Below are 16071 nucleotides of genomic sequence, written 5' to 3' on the forward strand. Positions count from 1 at the left end.
CAATCTCCTGAAACACGAGCGTCTTCGTTGCTGCATTTGTTTGTGGTCACCACCAAACCTAGCAGCAGTCATTGCTGTTTTGCCGCTACCTCGGATGACCCCTTCCAAAACCAACCATACCTCTGAGTTAGCCTTTCCGTGTTCTACGCTATGCTTCCCTCATTTCACTGAAATGTCATCGAAGCCCAACATCGATGTCAGTGGCCACGCGTCCGATCGTCATCTCTAACGAAACCCGAGCTGCTGTCACTACGCGGAGTCACTGGCAGTATCCTTAACCTAAAAGCGCAACCGCTAGCCATTTGATCCATCATGGACGGTTTAGGCTTGACCACAACTCACCTCTTCTTTAATCCAAAATGATGCTTGCATGGCATGCCAAGTCAGCACCACATTATCCTCTTTAGCCTAGTCAATGAAGTCTAATCAGCCCTATACCTCTTGAACCTTGCACAATAATGTTGTCAAGTCTGACACAATGATTGCGCAATAAACCTTTTCCTATAGGAAGATAACTCCGGTAAATCAGCTTTTCCTTTTCAGCCTAATCCATCTTCCGAAAGCTGTTATCTTTCATCCTAACTCTGACTTAGGCGATCTTGCATCTAAATTTCTTCTCTAAAATCATACCAATCCAACCATAGTGTTTTAAAATTGTTTTGATTATGTTTAGTATGCTGTTCTTATTATTTTTCTTTGTGTTGTTTGTCGGTAGTTTTCGCGATTAGTCAATATTCTAGAGGAGCTAGAAGGACTTCAAGACCAAGACTTCTCTAAAGACCCAACTTAGTCGAGTGAAGGCAACTTGTGTTCTTGAACATACTTATCCCAGTTTTTAAATGTTTTATTTTATAAACATGCATGCTAATAATCTGTTGGAATCCCAAGAGATAGGCTATACCCTAGTTTTTTCCTTATCATCCTTATTGCCATAGTATGGTTTTGGGTTATGGAATGGTAGATGATGCTTAGCCTTGCGCTGAGATGGTAATCATGATAATTGTTCCACGAACTTGTTAATGGTCCCATGCAATAGTGATAAAATATGATGGAATAATTTTTGTAGCAACATGGTATAGGGATTTGAGCATGTGGTATGATGGGATGTATGGTTTGGAAAGTGGTAGTCTTGCTCAAATCTAAGGACCGGTTCGTGGGGTGACCTTTCTGTGTTTACAATACAACCACAATCCTAGTATGGGTCAGGCCTAGCCAATTAATTTGCTACTCTCTGCATAATATAGACCAGGCAGAAGAGCGGTGAATGGACGATGTTTTGGGATCTGAAAGGCGCAAGAGGGGGCTTCTGTTGTTGAGGTCGAATCACGCGGCGGTGAAACCTTAGCAGGTAGACATGTGCTGAGAGGAACATTGTAAAGGCTTTGTAGTGATCTCTTGGCCACACACCTTGGATGTGTGCAAGTGTCTAGCTAACACTAGCAAAATGGAGACCTAGTCACCTGCTTGCGGGTGAAGAAATCACACCTTGTTGGTATGTACAACCTCTGTAGAGTTAAACCTGAATATTCAGCCGTACTCACGGTCACGAGCGGCATGGAAAACCTACCATGATTATAACTTGATGGGTTGGTTAGTTTGGTCAACTGTGGTGGTGGGGACCATAGTTGAGATGTGGGTTAGTCACTATGGTGGAAATTGTGGTTGAGGTGATTAGTAGTTCAACTTTGGCGGTGGGAGCTATGGTTGAGGTGTTGGGTGTTCAACCTTGGTGGTTAGAACCTTGGTTGAGGTGGTCAGTTGGTTAAGTCAAGATGGGTGGAATCTTGAGGTGGTTGATTGTTTACAGTCATATACTTAATTACTACTACTTTTCAAAGGTTTTTACTTAAATGCTATTTTATGCAAAACAGGCAAACTAGCCTTACCTTGTTAAAGCCTTCATATGCATAATATTTCCTTCACAACTTGCTGAGTATGACATGTGCTCACACTTGCTATAACCAAACATTTAGTTGGGAAAGAATTTGAAGACCTTGTGAAAGATGCATTCTAGTGAGGTGTTCTCTGTTGATAGCCTATGGAGTTATCGGTGAAGATGCTAAAGACTATCAGAACAAGGTTGTGACGTTCTAGGTGTGTGTCTCCTGGTCAGTTGATTGCGGTGTTGTTGGGCACCGGTGCTTCTGTTCCGCTGCAGATATCTACATAGAAGACAATATATATCAATTGTTGTAAGAGTTCGACGTTTAATTTCTTTAAAGTATTGCTTTTGTTACTTCACCTGTGACATCCTTATGTCTGTTGTCTTGCCCTCATCCTTAGCAACCATTCACACCTGGTGGTATCCGGAGTCCAGGATCTCAACAACTCACAGCTAGGGGTGGAATCCACCAGTTGGTCTATGCGAGGGCACGGGTCTTGCAATTAGGCTTTGTTGAGCACCGTGAAGTCGATGCACATGCGCTATTTCCCATTAGGCTTTTTGAACAGGACATGATTTGACAGCCACTCATAATGGATGACTTCTCGGTTGACGCCAGCCTCTAGCAGCTTCTGGACCTCCTCCTTTGTGGCCTCCGCTCGCCCGATGGACATATTGCAAAGCCCCTATCATGCAGGCCAGGCCTGTAGGTTGACCCGAAGGGCATGCTCAATAATGTGGCGATCGATTCCAGGGAGGTCCTGTGGAGACCATGCAAATATATTGGAGTTGTCCCTTATGATGGATATGAGCTGGGCTTCCTGCTCCGAAGTGAGGTCTGTCCCAATTTGGAACGCTCAGTCGGGGTTCCCTCAGTCGGGGTTCCCTACTCCCAATGTGACGTGCTTGATGTCCCCCTCTAGCCATGGCTTCAAAGGGTGCCAGCATTCGAGGCATGCTGGAGAGATATCTTTAAGGGGGCATTTAGCCACGTTATGCATGTGACAGTTGTCGAGAGGGGCGGAGTGCCCATACTCAATGCCCCTAGCCAAGTATTGATCGTCATGTACAGATGTCAGTCTCTGGAGCCTAGGTATCTTCATGCAAATGTAATTGTGATGGGAGACTGCTCCAAACTTGTTCAGAGTTCCCTGGCCTAAGATGACGTTATTTGTGTAGGGCACATCCACGACGTCAAAGGTGATCATCTCTGTCTACATAGCAGAGCCTTCACCAAAGGCGACAGGTACCTCTATCTGATCTAGGGCATCAAGGGGAGCCCCATTTAATCTTTGAAGGGGCCTTCGTGCTAGAGAGAGTTGGCTCTATGGAATGTGGAGCTGGTCGAAGGCATGTACGAAGAGGATATCTACGGAGCTTCCTCCATCGATCAGCACCCTCCGGACTTTGATTTCGACGATGTTGGCTATGATGACTAGCGTGTTGGTATGAGGGAAGTTTACTACCACAACATCCTTATGGGAGAAGGTTATAGGGGCTTCAGCCCATCCAGGGACTTGGTGGTGAATGATGGTGGCTCTGATGTGGTTAACCCCACGTGCATAGTCCCATCGCTACCGCTTTGAGGAGCCACCAGAGGGTCCTCCTCCTGTTATAGCCAGGATCACCTGCCTAGCAAGGTCCCCTTCATCAACATGCTACACCGTGGGTACCGATGGTGATGGAGGTAGAGCCAGCGGGGTAGGGTTCTGCAAGGCCAGGTGATCAATCTAGCAGCCTGCTTCTAGCCTATGAACTCTGCGCTACAACAGAGAAATTAATTGTAGTATCGATTACTTACTAAATAGTCAATCAAGAGGTTGAGTGATTGTGGAAGCAAAATTTAAAATTTAATTCATCATAATAAAAAAATTCAAATTAATCTCGTATTTCATTCTAGAACAATTGCTATTGGGTCACTAAAAATGATGTAAAGAAATATCAATAAGTTTGGTTGCCCTCAAATTTTAACAAAAGAAACTAGACAAAGTTGCAAAACAAACTCAATAATAATCAGGTCTATTGGATATATAGATCAAGAGCTATAACCATCGCAAGTAGACTCTGACATATGGTGATAAAAATTGATAAAACCTTAATTTCAAGATTATGCAAGAATTATGAAAATACAACCAATCCAACTTTTCAGAACCTTATCGAGATGCTTAGGATGATTTTGGATTCATTGAACCAAGACATATTACATAAAACTAAAAGACAAGAACAAAGACAGTGGAGAAAGACTAAATAAAAAACTTATCAACTTGCGAAACTTGATTTTTATTACATAGATGAATCACAAGATGTATTTCCATAGCATCTGTTGGGGGAAATAGACCAGTCTGCGGACAATGGTTAAGTATCACTATGAAAGGTCCCACCGGAGCCTTCAATCTCCGGACTCTTAGCCGGAGGCCTGGCCTCCAGAGGCTGTGGACCCCTTCGGGCCCACCCCTCTAGTGCCTATGTGGTCTTCTCGAAGCTCGAAGATGCAATATGTCTACACAGAGATAATTTCAGAGAAAAAAAGGACATCCCCTGCAACTGACCTGACACGAAGTGACGGATAATTAATGCTGGTGCAAGTGGTGCTTATCCTAACACTCCAGTGCAATAGAGGTCATCCTGACACCCCTGGCAGTGCAGCGCCAGGCCGCAATTGGCGAGCAGCTCACCCCCAGCATTGCTTGTATGGCAATAATTGCTACGATAGATATTTATCTTCTATGTAGGGTTAAAAGTAATTATCCAGGATAAGACCACATGGTTCGGCAAGGTCCTAGATATTTGTACATGGTGATAACGTGTACACCAAGCTACGTACAACCCTATAAATGGGAAGCCATAGTCATCTATTGGAATGAGAGAGACATATACACACAAACTCAAAGATAAATAGTGATACTACCCCTAGACCTATCTTTTCTACTATCAATACATTTTAGGTGTCCCTTCCTCTCAAACTTCATCCCCAAACTTAAGTCTTCTCCTAAGAAGGAACTCTCACCGTATTTGTTAGCGCAAGACGATCTCTTGGTCCAACAGCGCGCAGTCCATGGGGACTCAAACACAGAAGTGCTAAGAGAGGTTAGGACACCAGAAAAAACCACTAAAGCACTAGCTCCAGCAGCCATATCCACCTTTGGAACCATACAACCACATGCGTGGTTGCCACAGCCAGGCACACCATTTGCACCCGCCAGCCCCACAGCCATGTGGGACGGCGTTCCTTCAGCCTCTGCCAACCCAGAATTTTGGGTCGGTAGGGAGGCCAAGACGGCGTGGAGGCCTTCCAGCATCTACAATGCGAAGACCTCGCCGTGCTAGGAGAGGTCGCGTTAGAGGCTGTAGCCAAGCAGGCCGCCTTCCAGTGGTTCTGAGTGGTCGAACCCAGAGGTATTCCCGTCTGGGCTTGTTCCCAAAGTATCTCTTTCTATAGCACCCGGGATGCCCCGGGTGAGCCAACATCTTCGGAGGGTTTGTCCGCCCAGCGTCCTCCTTGGGCCCCTCACGCGAAAGAGGGTTCCGAGGAGGCGCATGGCTCTGGAGTGCGTAGATCCCGCCAGTGCCCCCGACGCAGCCCTTGTGACGCCAACCGCATGCAGGGAACTCCAAGTCCACCCCATCCATGGAGTTGTAGTCGGATCCACTCCGGCTCCGAGAGCTGGTTCACTAGACGGCCTCTTCGGTCTCCCCAAGGGGAAAGAGGCCTTGGGGAAACCACGGGCTCCGGGGCACACAACCCTCAGAATGACCATGACAACAACCGCAAGCTCCGGTACCCTAGGAGGTATACGGGTGCATGCTGCACGGGCTGGGGCATGGCCACAATATCAACGATTATTGAACCCTTATGATCTTCCGGGAGGAATACCTCAGAAGACAAGCAGGATACCTAGCCACAGAGAGAGCTAGCGAAGGATGGCACATGGGTCATAAGCCTGAAGCATGCTCCCGGGAAAATCTCTGGCCCTCTGACCTTGCTCCGTCGCCACCAACTCCGTCACCGACAGTACAATATCCCAGTGACAAGGATTGAATCGGAGAACACCATCGCCAAGCTCCAGACGGGTTGCCTCTGGAGCCGAGAAGCGGCTAAGGGCCGAGAGGGTCGTAGAGCGTCCCTCCTGGCCTAGCCTTCAGCTTCGCCTCCGACATGCCATTGCCAGGCTCCAGACGGATTGCCTCCAGAGCAAGGTAGCGGCTAAGGGCCGACGGGGTCGCAGAGTGCCTCTCCTGGCCTAGCCTTCAACTTCGCCTCCGACACGCCATTGCCAGGCTCCGGATGGATTGCCTCTGGAGCCGGGCAGTGGCTAAGGGCCGAGGGGGTCAAGGACCACCTCTCCTAGCCTAGCCATAGGCTTCGGGGCCTCCAAACCTCACGATAGAGGCCTTATTCTGGCAAAGGTACGCCCACGATCACCTGTCAATAGTTTACCTAGTTGGTCTATCTTTCATACAGTAAAATCAAAACATGTTGGAAGTATCCAACCTTGGTGTTAGAAATTTTTGCAACGGATAGCCACTAGGTAGAAATAGTAAACTTATATTATATCCCTGTTTAGAAGTAAGCAGTAGAACTTAAGTTATATCTTAGTTTGGCATGAGCCATGAATATTCATTTGACCTAGCTATGACTTGTACTTCAATTAGCTGCTTATTGACAACAGTAGACTGCCAAATTGAACTAGTACATAGTCATGCAAATACCTACACGCCTGCAGGTGCAGCATGCTTAAGTCACCTAGAAGACAAGACTGCCTAGGTGTTCTGGAAGGTATTGCATAGCCTCGGCAGTGTAGTTGTCACATATCAAGGGACTTTCTTGATAGACAGTGTTGCGACGCACCCGAAGGACTTCTTTGGGAGGCATGACAAGCCCACATACCGTAGGCGCAGCATGTCTAGCTCACCTAGAAGGCAAGACTACCTAGGTTTTCTGGAAGATATCGCATAGTCTCGGTAGACAGTGAGGCCCACACACCTGTAGGTGCAACATGCCTTGGTCATCCAAAAGGCAGATTATGCCAAGGTGTCCTAGAAGGCATAGCATAGCCTCGGTAGTGTCGAAGCCACGCACCAAGGGACATCCTTGGTAGCAGAGATGCAGTGCTTTGAAAAATACCATCGCAGGATATCCTCGTTGCACGACATGCCTAGGTTGCCTAGAAGGCAGATTATGCCTAGGCTTCCTGGAAGGTATTGCATAGCCTCGATAGTGTGTACATGCCAGTTACCTAGGGACATCCTTGGTAATTTAGTTGCGGTGCCCCCAAAAGATTTCTTCGGGAGGCGTGACACACCCACCCACCTGTAAGTATTGCTTGCCTAAACCTAAGGTCGCCTGGAAGGCATCGAGCCTTGGTTTCCCGGAGGGTATAGCATTGCCCTGATAGGCAGTGGAGTCCACAAACCTGTAGGCGTAGCATGCATAGGTCACCTAAAATATAGATTATATTGAGGTGTCCTAGAAGGCATTGCATAGCCTTGGTAGTGTGGACGCCGCATATCAAGAGATATCCTTGATAATTTGGATGCGGTGCACTCGGGGAGCCGCCTCGAGATGCATGACATGCTTATACACCATGAGCGCAGCATGCCTAGGTCACTTGGAAGGCAAATTATGCCTAGGTTTTCTAGAAAGTATCGCATAGCTTCGGTGTATAAATACCACGCACCGAGGCACACCCTCAGCAGCGTTGTTGCAGTGCACCCAGGGAGTATCCGCGGGATCACGACATGCCTACACACCACAGGCGCAGCATGCCTAGGTCACCTGGAAAGCAAGACTGCCTAAGTTTCCTAGAAGGTATTGCGTAGCTTCAATAGTGTGTAGGTCCTTCGGCATTAATACATGCTGAAGGGGGTGAAAAACCTCCGCAAGATGGAGAGTCTTCCAAAAACCCCTGCAAAACAGAGATGTCTTGAAAACCTCCGCAAGACGGAGAGTCTTCCAAAACCTCCGCAAAGTTGGAGATGTCTTGAAAACCTCCGCAAGACGGAGAGTCTTCCAAAACCCTTCGCAGAACAGGGATGTCTTACAAAAACCTCCGCAAGACGGAGAGTCTTCCAAAAACCCCCACAAAATAGGGATGTCTTCCAAAACCTCCGCAAAGACAGAAATGTCTTGAAAACCTCAGCCAAATGGAGAGTCTTCCAAAACCTCCCTAAACGGAGATGTCTTGAAAAACCTTTGTAAAATAGAAACGCCTCCCAAAACCTCCATAAAACAGGGAATCTTCCAAAAGCTCCCTAAAATGGAGATGTCTTGAAAAATCTCCGTAAAACGAAAATGTCTCCCAAAACCTCCATAAAATGGTGATGTCTTCCAAAACCTCCGCCAAATGGAGATCTTGAAAAAATAGCCACGAGACGAAAACATCTTGGAAACCTCCGTGCAAGGGGATGTTCTAAAAAGCTCCGTCTACAGAGATGTTCGAAAAACTTATCTGATAAATCCTCCGGCATCTCGAAGGCGACGCCTGCTTACTGGAGGGGTGTGAAATCCACTAGCATCTGAAAGGCACAACCCACAGGCCAGAGGGGTATAAACCCTCCCCGTAGGGAGAGGTATGGCCTATGTAACTCAAAAACGTATGGTAAAAGGTAAAGTCATTACCCTATAGTCTCCTATAGACATGTTCATACTCACATATGAAGACTATGCTAATATTAAGTGAAAGTTCACTTTGTGTGGCATGAAAAATAGTATGGAATCCCCAACTATTCACTGCAGAGGTAGTAGTTTCACCCCCGACATACTATCGCTAGACTCCGGACAGAGTGCCTCTGGAGCTAGGTAGCGGCCAAAGGGCAAAGAGGGTCACGGACCGCCCTTCCTGCTAGCTACGCCATCGGCTTCATCCTAAATAAAACCATCACCAGGCTCCGGACGGAGTGCCTCTGGAGCCAAGCAGTGGCTAAAGGTCAAGGGGGTCATGGACCTACCTTCCGGCCTACTGTCGGCATCGCCTCTGGTAAAACCATCGTTAGGCTCCGGACGGAATGCCTCCAGAGCCAGGCAACGGCTAAATGTCAATGGGTCATAGGCCTCCCTTTCGGCCTAGTGTCGGCCTTGCCTCCGACAAAACTGCCGCTAGGCTTCTGATGGAGAGCCTCCAAAGCCAGGCAATGGCTAAATGTCAAAGCGGTCATGGCCTCCTTTTCGATCTAGCATCGGCATCACCTCTGACAAAATCGCCGCCAGGCTCTAGACGGATTTCCTCCAGAGCTAGGCGGAGGCTAAAGGTCAAGGGGGTCGCAGACCTCCTTTCTGGCCTAGCATCAGCCTCACCCTCAACACACCACCGCCTAGCTCTGGACGATTTACCTCTAGAGACTGGCAGCGGCTAAGTCGACGTCGGCGTGGTCCTCCTCAACGGCGGCGGCTCGTCCTCGGCGGCTCCTCCTGCGTGGGGGGACGGGGTGTGGGGTGGCCCTACCTCATCGGAGGCGGTGGCGTTATGGGGTGGCCCTCCTCATCGGGGAGGGAGAGCAGGCAGCGGGCGGTGGTCGGAGGGAGAGGCATAGCGGAAAGGGTGAGGGTGCAGTTAACTTAGGCAGCCTGATGGTGTGGGCAAACTTTGTCAATTGGCTAGGGTTTTGGGGGGCTCGTATGGAAATATATATAGAAATCATTTTCACGGGCAGTTTACCTAAGGAACCGTTTGTGGAAATAATTTCCACAGGCGGTTGCTTATGTCTACCACCTGTAGAAATTATTTTCCACCTGCGGTTCCATAGGTAAACCGCCTGTGAAAAAGCATTTCCACAGGCAGTTTCTTAGGTTAACTGCATGTGGAAACGTATCAGTGCCTATTTTTCCCTAAAACTGGCACTGATTTTTTTGAATATATAATTCTATTACATATTAAGCTTCTTAAATTAAAGCATATAAAGTGAAGCATATACATGTCCTAAATATAAATTAAAGCATATTATTACTCCATACACACCCTCGATATAAATTAAAGCATATTCTTACATTATGCATACAAGTCCTCGATACAATTTGCATAACATGGCACTATTTGCCTTGAACTGTTCTCCCTACACCATCAAGGCGTATGTAGGGCATCACAGATCTATCGAGGGTTGCTTCTACAAGTTTGATCTTTTTTGAATCTTTGAAAGGCAGCACATCGTCGAACTGATTGTATTCTTATCCTCCACATTCTCAACTCCAACAATTCTTTGTTTTCCGGCAACAACTACGTACTTCTTTTCATTTGCAGGGTCGATTATATAGAAAACATGTGCGACGTGATTAGCGAGTACCCACGAGTCATCTTTGTGGCCTACAATGCTGAGGTCGATAGTTGTGAACCAGTAGTTATCCACCGCCACACCATTTGGGTGTTTGACCCATTTCACTGAAAGACGGGGATCTGCAAATTCACTCCATAGTCGAGTTCCTAGATTTCATCTATGAACCCATAGTAGGTGATTTTTACCCTGTTGTGTCATAGGCTTCTATCCGAATGAAGCTGTTTTTGGTCGTGCTCTTCTTGTCCTTGGCTTTAGTATAAAACATGTACCCATTAATGGCATACGCTTTCCAAGACGTAACTAAACTTGACGGGCCACAAGCCAACATTTTCACTTTTTTTTTATCTACAGATTCACCATCTGGAAGGTTTTGGTTCTTGAACCATGTGGTGAAGCGACGCTTGTACTCTTTCAAGATCCAATCATATGAGTGGCCTTGATTTTTATGTAAAGCTCATTCAGGTGTTGCTCGACGTACGACCCCACTATCTAGAGCTACTGTAAGATGGTGAAATGTGCTTCTTCCACTGCTTTGTAATCATGATCGATGAATCTTTTATTTCTTTTGGTCCCTCTCCTAGACAACCTCCCCTCATGTCAAGATACAGGTACACCAATTGGTTTAGCATCTTCTATGTAATCTATGCAACACTTAACAACTTCCTCGGTACTGTAGCCCTCTATCATAGAACCCTCTGGGTGAGCATGATTCTGTACATAGCCCTTGAGAATGCCCATGTACCGCTCAAACACATACATCTGATGTAAGAATACAGGGCCCAGTGTAATTATCTCATTCACAATGTGAACCAAGAGGTGTACCATGATATAAAAAAGCATGTAGGGAGGCACATCTCAAGTTGGCATAGAGTCTCTACCAAGTAACTATGTAGACCACCCAGTTTTTCAACATCGATCACCTTCTGAGCAATTGCATTGGAGAAGTGACACAACCATGTGATGACCATCTTTATGTATCCTGGCTTTATACCATTGATTGCAATAGGGAGCATCGGCATCATCATCACATGACAATCGTGAAACCTCATGCCGATTAGCTTCAAATCTTTCATCGAGACTAGTTTCACCCCACGTAAGCATTTGCACAGTGTCTTTTTCTTCTTAGGTGTCAAAGAGTAGCTAGTCGGGGGAAGATAATGTTTCCCATTTAATCTGTCTTCAGGGTGTAGCTCTGGCTTTATTTTAAAATGCACCAAGTCCTTACGTGACTTGATTTCATCCTTTGTCTTGCCCGGTATGTCCAGTAAGAGGCAAAGGATGCTATCACACACATTTTTCTCAACGTGCATGACATTGATATTGTGGCGAACATCCAAGTTCTTCCAGTAGGGCAAATACTTAAAGAAAATCGGCATCTTCTTCCACAGCATGCCGGTCGGCGTCTCACTTTTCTTCCTCTTTTTACCCTTCGGCGGCTTCCCAAAAACAATCTTGATGATCTTGACCATTTCAAACAATAGTGCCCACTGTGAGGTTTTGGGCAGTACCTTGCTCAACCATGTTGTCAAAATGTTTCTTCATCTTGCGGTATCTGTGAGTTTTGAGTAAGAATCGTCGGTGTCGTGTGTACACTACCTTCTATGAGTACGAAAGGTACACAGATGCAGTTTCATCCAAGCACACTACACATCTTTGCTTCCCTTTAACCTATCCCGATAGGGAAAAAAAGGGCGGGATGATCACTGATGGTAACGAAAATCATGGCTTTCAGTGTGAAGTACTATAGTCGGAACTCATCCCACGCACGAACCCCATCATTCCACAATTTTGCCATATCTTCCATCAATGGTTCCAGAAACACATCTATATCATTGCTAGGTTGTTTCGGCCTTAGATAAAAATGGACATCATAAGGTACTTTCGCTTCATGCATAGCCATGGAGGAAGGTTGTAGATGGCCAGGACCACTGGCTAAGTGCATTCTCATGTCACCGAAAGGATTCATTTCATCGGTACTCAACGCGAACCTTACATTCCTTGGTTCTTTAGTGAAATTTGGATACATGGTATCGAACTTTCTCCATTGGTTAGCATCAGCACGGTGTCGAAGCATAGTTCCATCCTTCTTGCACTCATCGAAATGCCAACGCATCAGTTCATAGTCCTTAGGGTTCAAGTACAAACGCTGCAAGCGGGAGATCATTGGCAAGTAGCACATCACCATAGCATGACTTCTTCTCTTCTTCTCCACGTTGGAAGAAATATCTTCTTCGTCACGACAAGCACTACTCTTCTTCTTCTTCACGTTGGGGGAAGCATCTTCGTCCTCACAATCATCATTCCTCTTGTACCGACTCGTATTGCACACCGGGCATCTATCCAAGGCTTCATACTCTTTATAGTAGAGGATACAGTGGTTCAGACACGTATGTATTTTATGCACATCCAATGACAACGGACTTATAAGCTTCTTCGCCTAATAAGTGGTGGTGGGTAAGGAGTTAGGCTTTGGAAGCATGTTTGCCAAGAGGCTCAACAGATCCGAGAAACTCTTGTCGGACCATCCATTGTTGGCCTTCAACCTTAGAAGTTCAAGCACCGAATGTAACACAATAAACTCCTTATCACAGCCCTTCGATTCCTCGTACAAAAGTTCCTTTGAAGCCTTCTGTAATGCCTCAAAATTATCTAAACCTCTCATGTCCCTTAAAACATGCGGTTCTGCGTGGCACAACATTTCCTCCAGATTGAAATTGGTATCATCATCCATCATAACATCAGTGTCGCCTTCGACTCCCTCATCATCACCATCCATTTGATCAACAACGATGTTGTCATTTGGTTCACATGTACGTTGTTCACCGTGATTGGACCAACAGAACATGAACATTATATTTACTTTGTCTTCTTAGTCAAAGCGTCCTTCTCGGTGGCTTCAATAAAAGCAGAGAGCCCTGTGATGTATATTTCTCTATGTCTTGGCGCATCGTACATCCATGATCTGTCTATCTTTAACTTCAACTATAAAATTAGATAAATAAATAAATTAATTAATAAGAAAATCATAATTGAATTTTTTAAATAAAATAGAAAATTTTTGGTGTATTATGATTATAATATGTCTATGCAATTGAATCTATATTGGAGCAAATTTATGGCTCAAAACAATATGGATTCATTACCTCTATCCCTCTACATCTAAATCTAGATCTGGATCTAGATAAAAAAATCCTCATTCATGATAAAACATCTTAGAGGCTAAAAAACATCAAATTGAAGCTACATTTTTGAAATATAACGCTAGAATCATGTGAATCTACACAATTGAATCAACATTACAATAAATTTTAGCTAATTTGAGGATCTAAATGGCTAGAACCATGAGCATCTCTAGAACCTATTCAAACCCTAAATGAGCCATAAATCTAAATCTAGACTTCAAAAAGATGCTAGCTAGGGACGAGATACTCTTACCTTAGATGTCTCCTCCAAAAAATTCAAAAACAAAATCTTTCCCCTTTGTTTTAAAATTTCGCGGCTACCTTTTGAGCTATACTGTTCGAACACTAGTGAGCTTGGTCTGAATCGAGCTCCCCTCGGACAGATACTATTTATGGAGCTATTATCACAGGCAGTTCGTATAACTAACCGCCTATGAAAACTAATTTCCACAAGCGTTTAACATAAGGAACCGTCTGTCGAAATAAACTCTATTTTCACAGGCGATTTACATAAGGAATAGCTTGCGAAAACGAAGTATTCCACAGGCGATTCCTTATGTGATCTGTCTGTGATAATGGAGTCCATTTCCATAAGCGATTTATTATGTTAACCGCATGTGAAAACGAAGCATTCCACAAGCGGTTTCTTATGTGAACCGCTTATGATAATAGAGCTAGCTACATAGATGGTTCACATAAAAAACCGTCTGTAGAAATTAGTTTTCGCAGACAATCCACAACTGTAGGGGGCCCCAGTCTATTACTTAGATGGATTGTCGTATGAACTGCCTGTAGAAATGAACAGAGGTGTCTTGAAAAATAGCTTTTATAATAGTGAAACTTTACGTCTCAGGTTTGGTCAATTAAAATGCACGTTACAACGTCATATTCCACCAACATCTTCTATCAAATCCTAGTGATCATGCCTATTGGAACATTGTGTATGACCTTACTATCATAAGATTGGGACCAATCCCCTCATCAACATGACTAACAAAGATCATTACTCAACAGTAAAAAAAGCTATTAGCTGATCATACAATAGCCGTCAGACCTGTTTGCGTAGTCACCACCAAATGTTTAGATTCATTAATATCTTTTAAGAAAGCCATTAACAGGCTTCTCCATGGAAATACAAATGAAAATGCAAAGCATCGTATGCACATGGAATAGCCTCAGAGGTTCAGTAGCGTCGTGTATTTTTCTGGCTGACGTATATCCTTAACCTTTGAATGATCAGATCGCCTGACTGATCATGTAAAGCTACATCGAATTCTCATTTTACAGGTTTTAGTGCAGGCTCCTCTCTCAAAGGTAAATCGAATATACTTGTAGGACTCTGTTCTTCAGGGAGTTCTCGGCTCACTCACATTTAGGTTATCACATATACAAATACATGGGCTATAACTTAAATATTAGTGTGCGTAGTCGCAGAAGCCGTAGTTGCACTTCTTGTTGCACTGGTTGTAGCACTCGCAGCAGTTGTCCTTGTTCAAGAGCAGATCGACGCAGCGCCCGCCACAGCATGTGCGGCTGTGCTTGCACGTCTTGTTACAGCCGCTGCAGTGGTCCACGCTTGCGAGGATGTCCACGCAGTGGCCGCCGCAGCATGCCAACCCGGGGCTCCCCGGCGCGGGGCATACGGCGGCTGACTTCTTCGAGCAGTCGTACGATGGAAGCAGCGGGTTATAGACAGCGCTGTTAGCAAGCAGGAAACGGCTCCTCCTGGCTTGGAGAGCTGGGATGGTGGCACTGGCAGCTCAGATCCTGGCAACAATTGCTGCTGCAAGCGCTATCAGCAAAAGGATGGTGAGTTTTGCCACCGTGGAGATATAGCAATGGAGGTATTCAACAACGACATGATAGGAGGAAGTCAACACGGCTTCATTACTACAGAACAGACTATAAGTAGCTATAGGTAGTGCCCTATCAGTATCGATTATGCAAAAACTGTGATTGAAGATATATTAGTGCCGGTTTTTAATTTTTCATGTACGAAAAATGAGTGAGCTGCTACAAATCGGCACTGAAAAAAGATTATCAATGCCGATTCGTGGCTGGAACTGGCACTTCCGCGTACGAAAAATGAGTGAGCTGTTAAGAACCAGCACTAAAAAGGACTATTAGTGCCGGTTCGTAGCTGGAACCTGCACTAATAGTCCTTTTTCAGTGCCGATTCATGTCACAACCAGCATTGATATGGATGGACCCGAAATTTTTATCAAATGGCGTTTTGACTCGCGTCCATCACTCAGTCACAAGCTCAAACAACAGCACTCACAGCTGTGCGTCAAAAAAACGAAGCTCAAACTTATCTCTTCCACCGTCTCTCACTATCTCTTCCTCTCGTTTCTCCTCTCTCTCTCCTCTCTCTCTCTCTGATCTCTCCTCTGTGCTCTGCAGGACAGTGCGCTCCCATTGCCTGTGGCTTCGATCCTCTTCTCGGTGGATGCTCGGGCTCTAGGAGAGGTGAAACGTTACTGGAGGAGATCAGCCAGGAGAGGTGCGCCGCCGCCTCTGCCGCTAGGTAGGTCAGCCTCGACCACGAGCTCAACAAGTTCATGGTACGCCACGCACTCACTTGCGCATGTGCACACATACTTGCTTTAGTTCTTGCGCATCTTGCTCTAGATCTGTATGATTTATTTCTTTCTATAGTTCTGTTGTTCAAATGCTGCTCCTTGTGAGAGTTGCAAGGAGCTGAGGTTCATATGAGGTTCAAGAACAGGGCGGCGGTGG

Source organism: Phragmites australis, chromosome 11, assembly GCF_958298935.1.
Source record: "Phragmites australis chromosome 11, lpPhrAust1.1, whole genome shotgun sequence".
In the NCBI taxonomy this organism is placed as follows: domain Eukaryota; kingdom Viridiplantae; phylum Streptophyta; class Magnoliopsida; order Poales; family Poaceae; genus Phragmites; species Phragmites australis.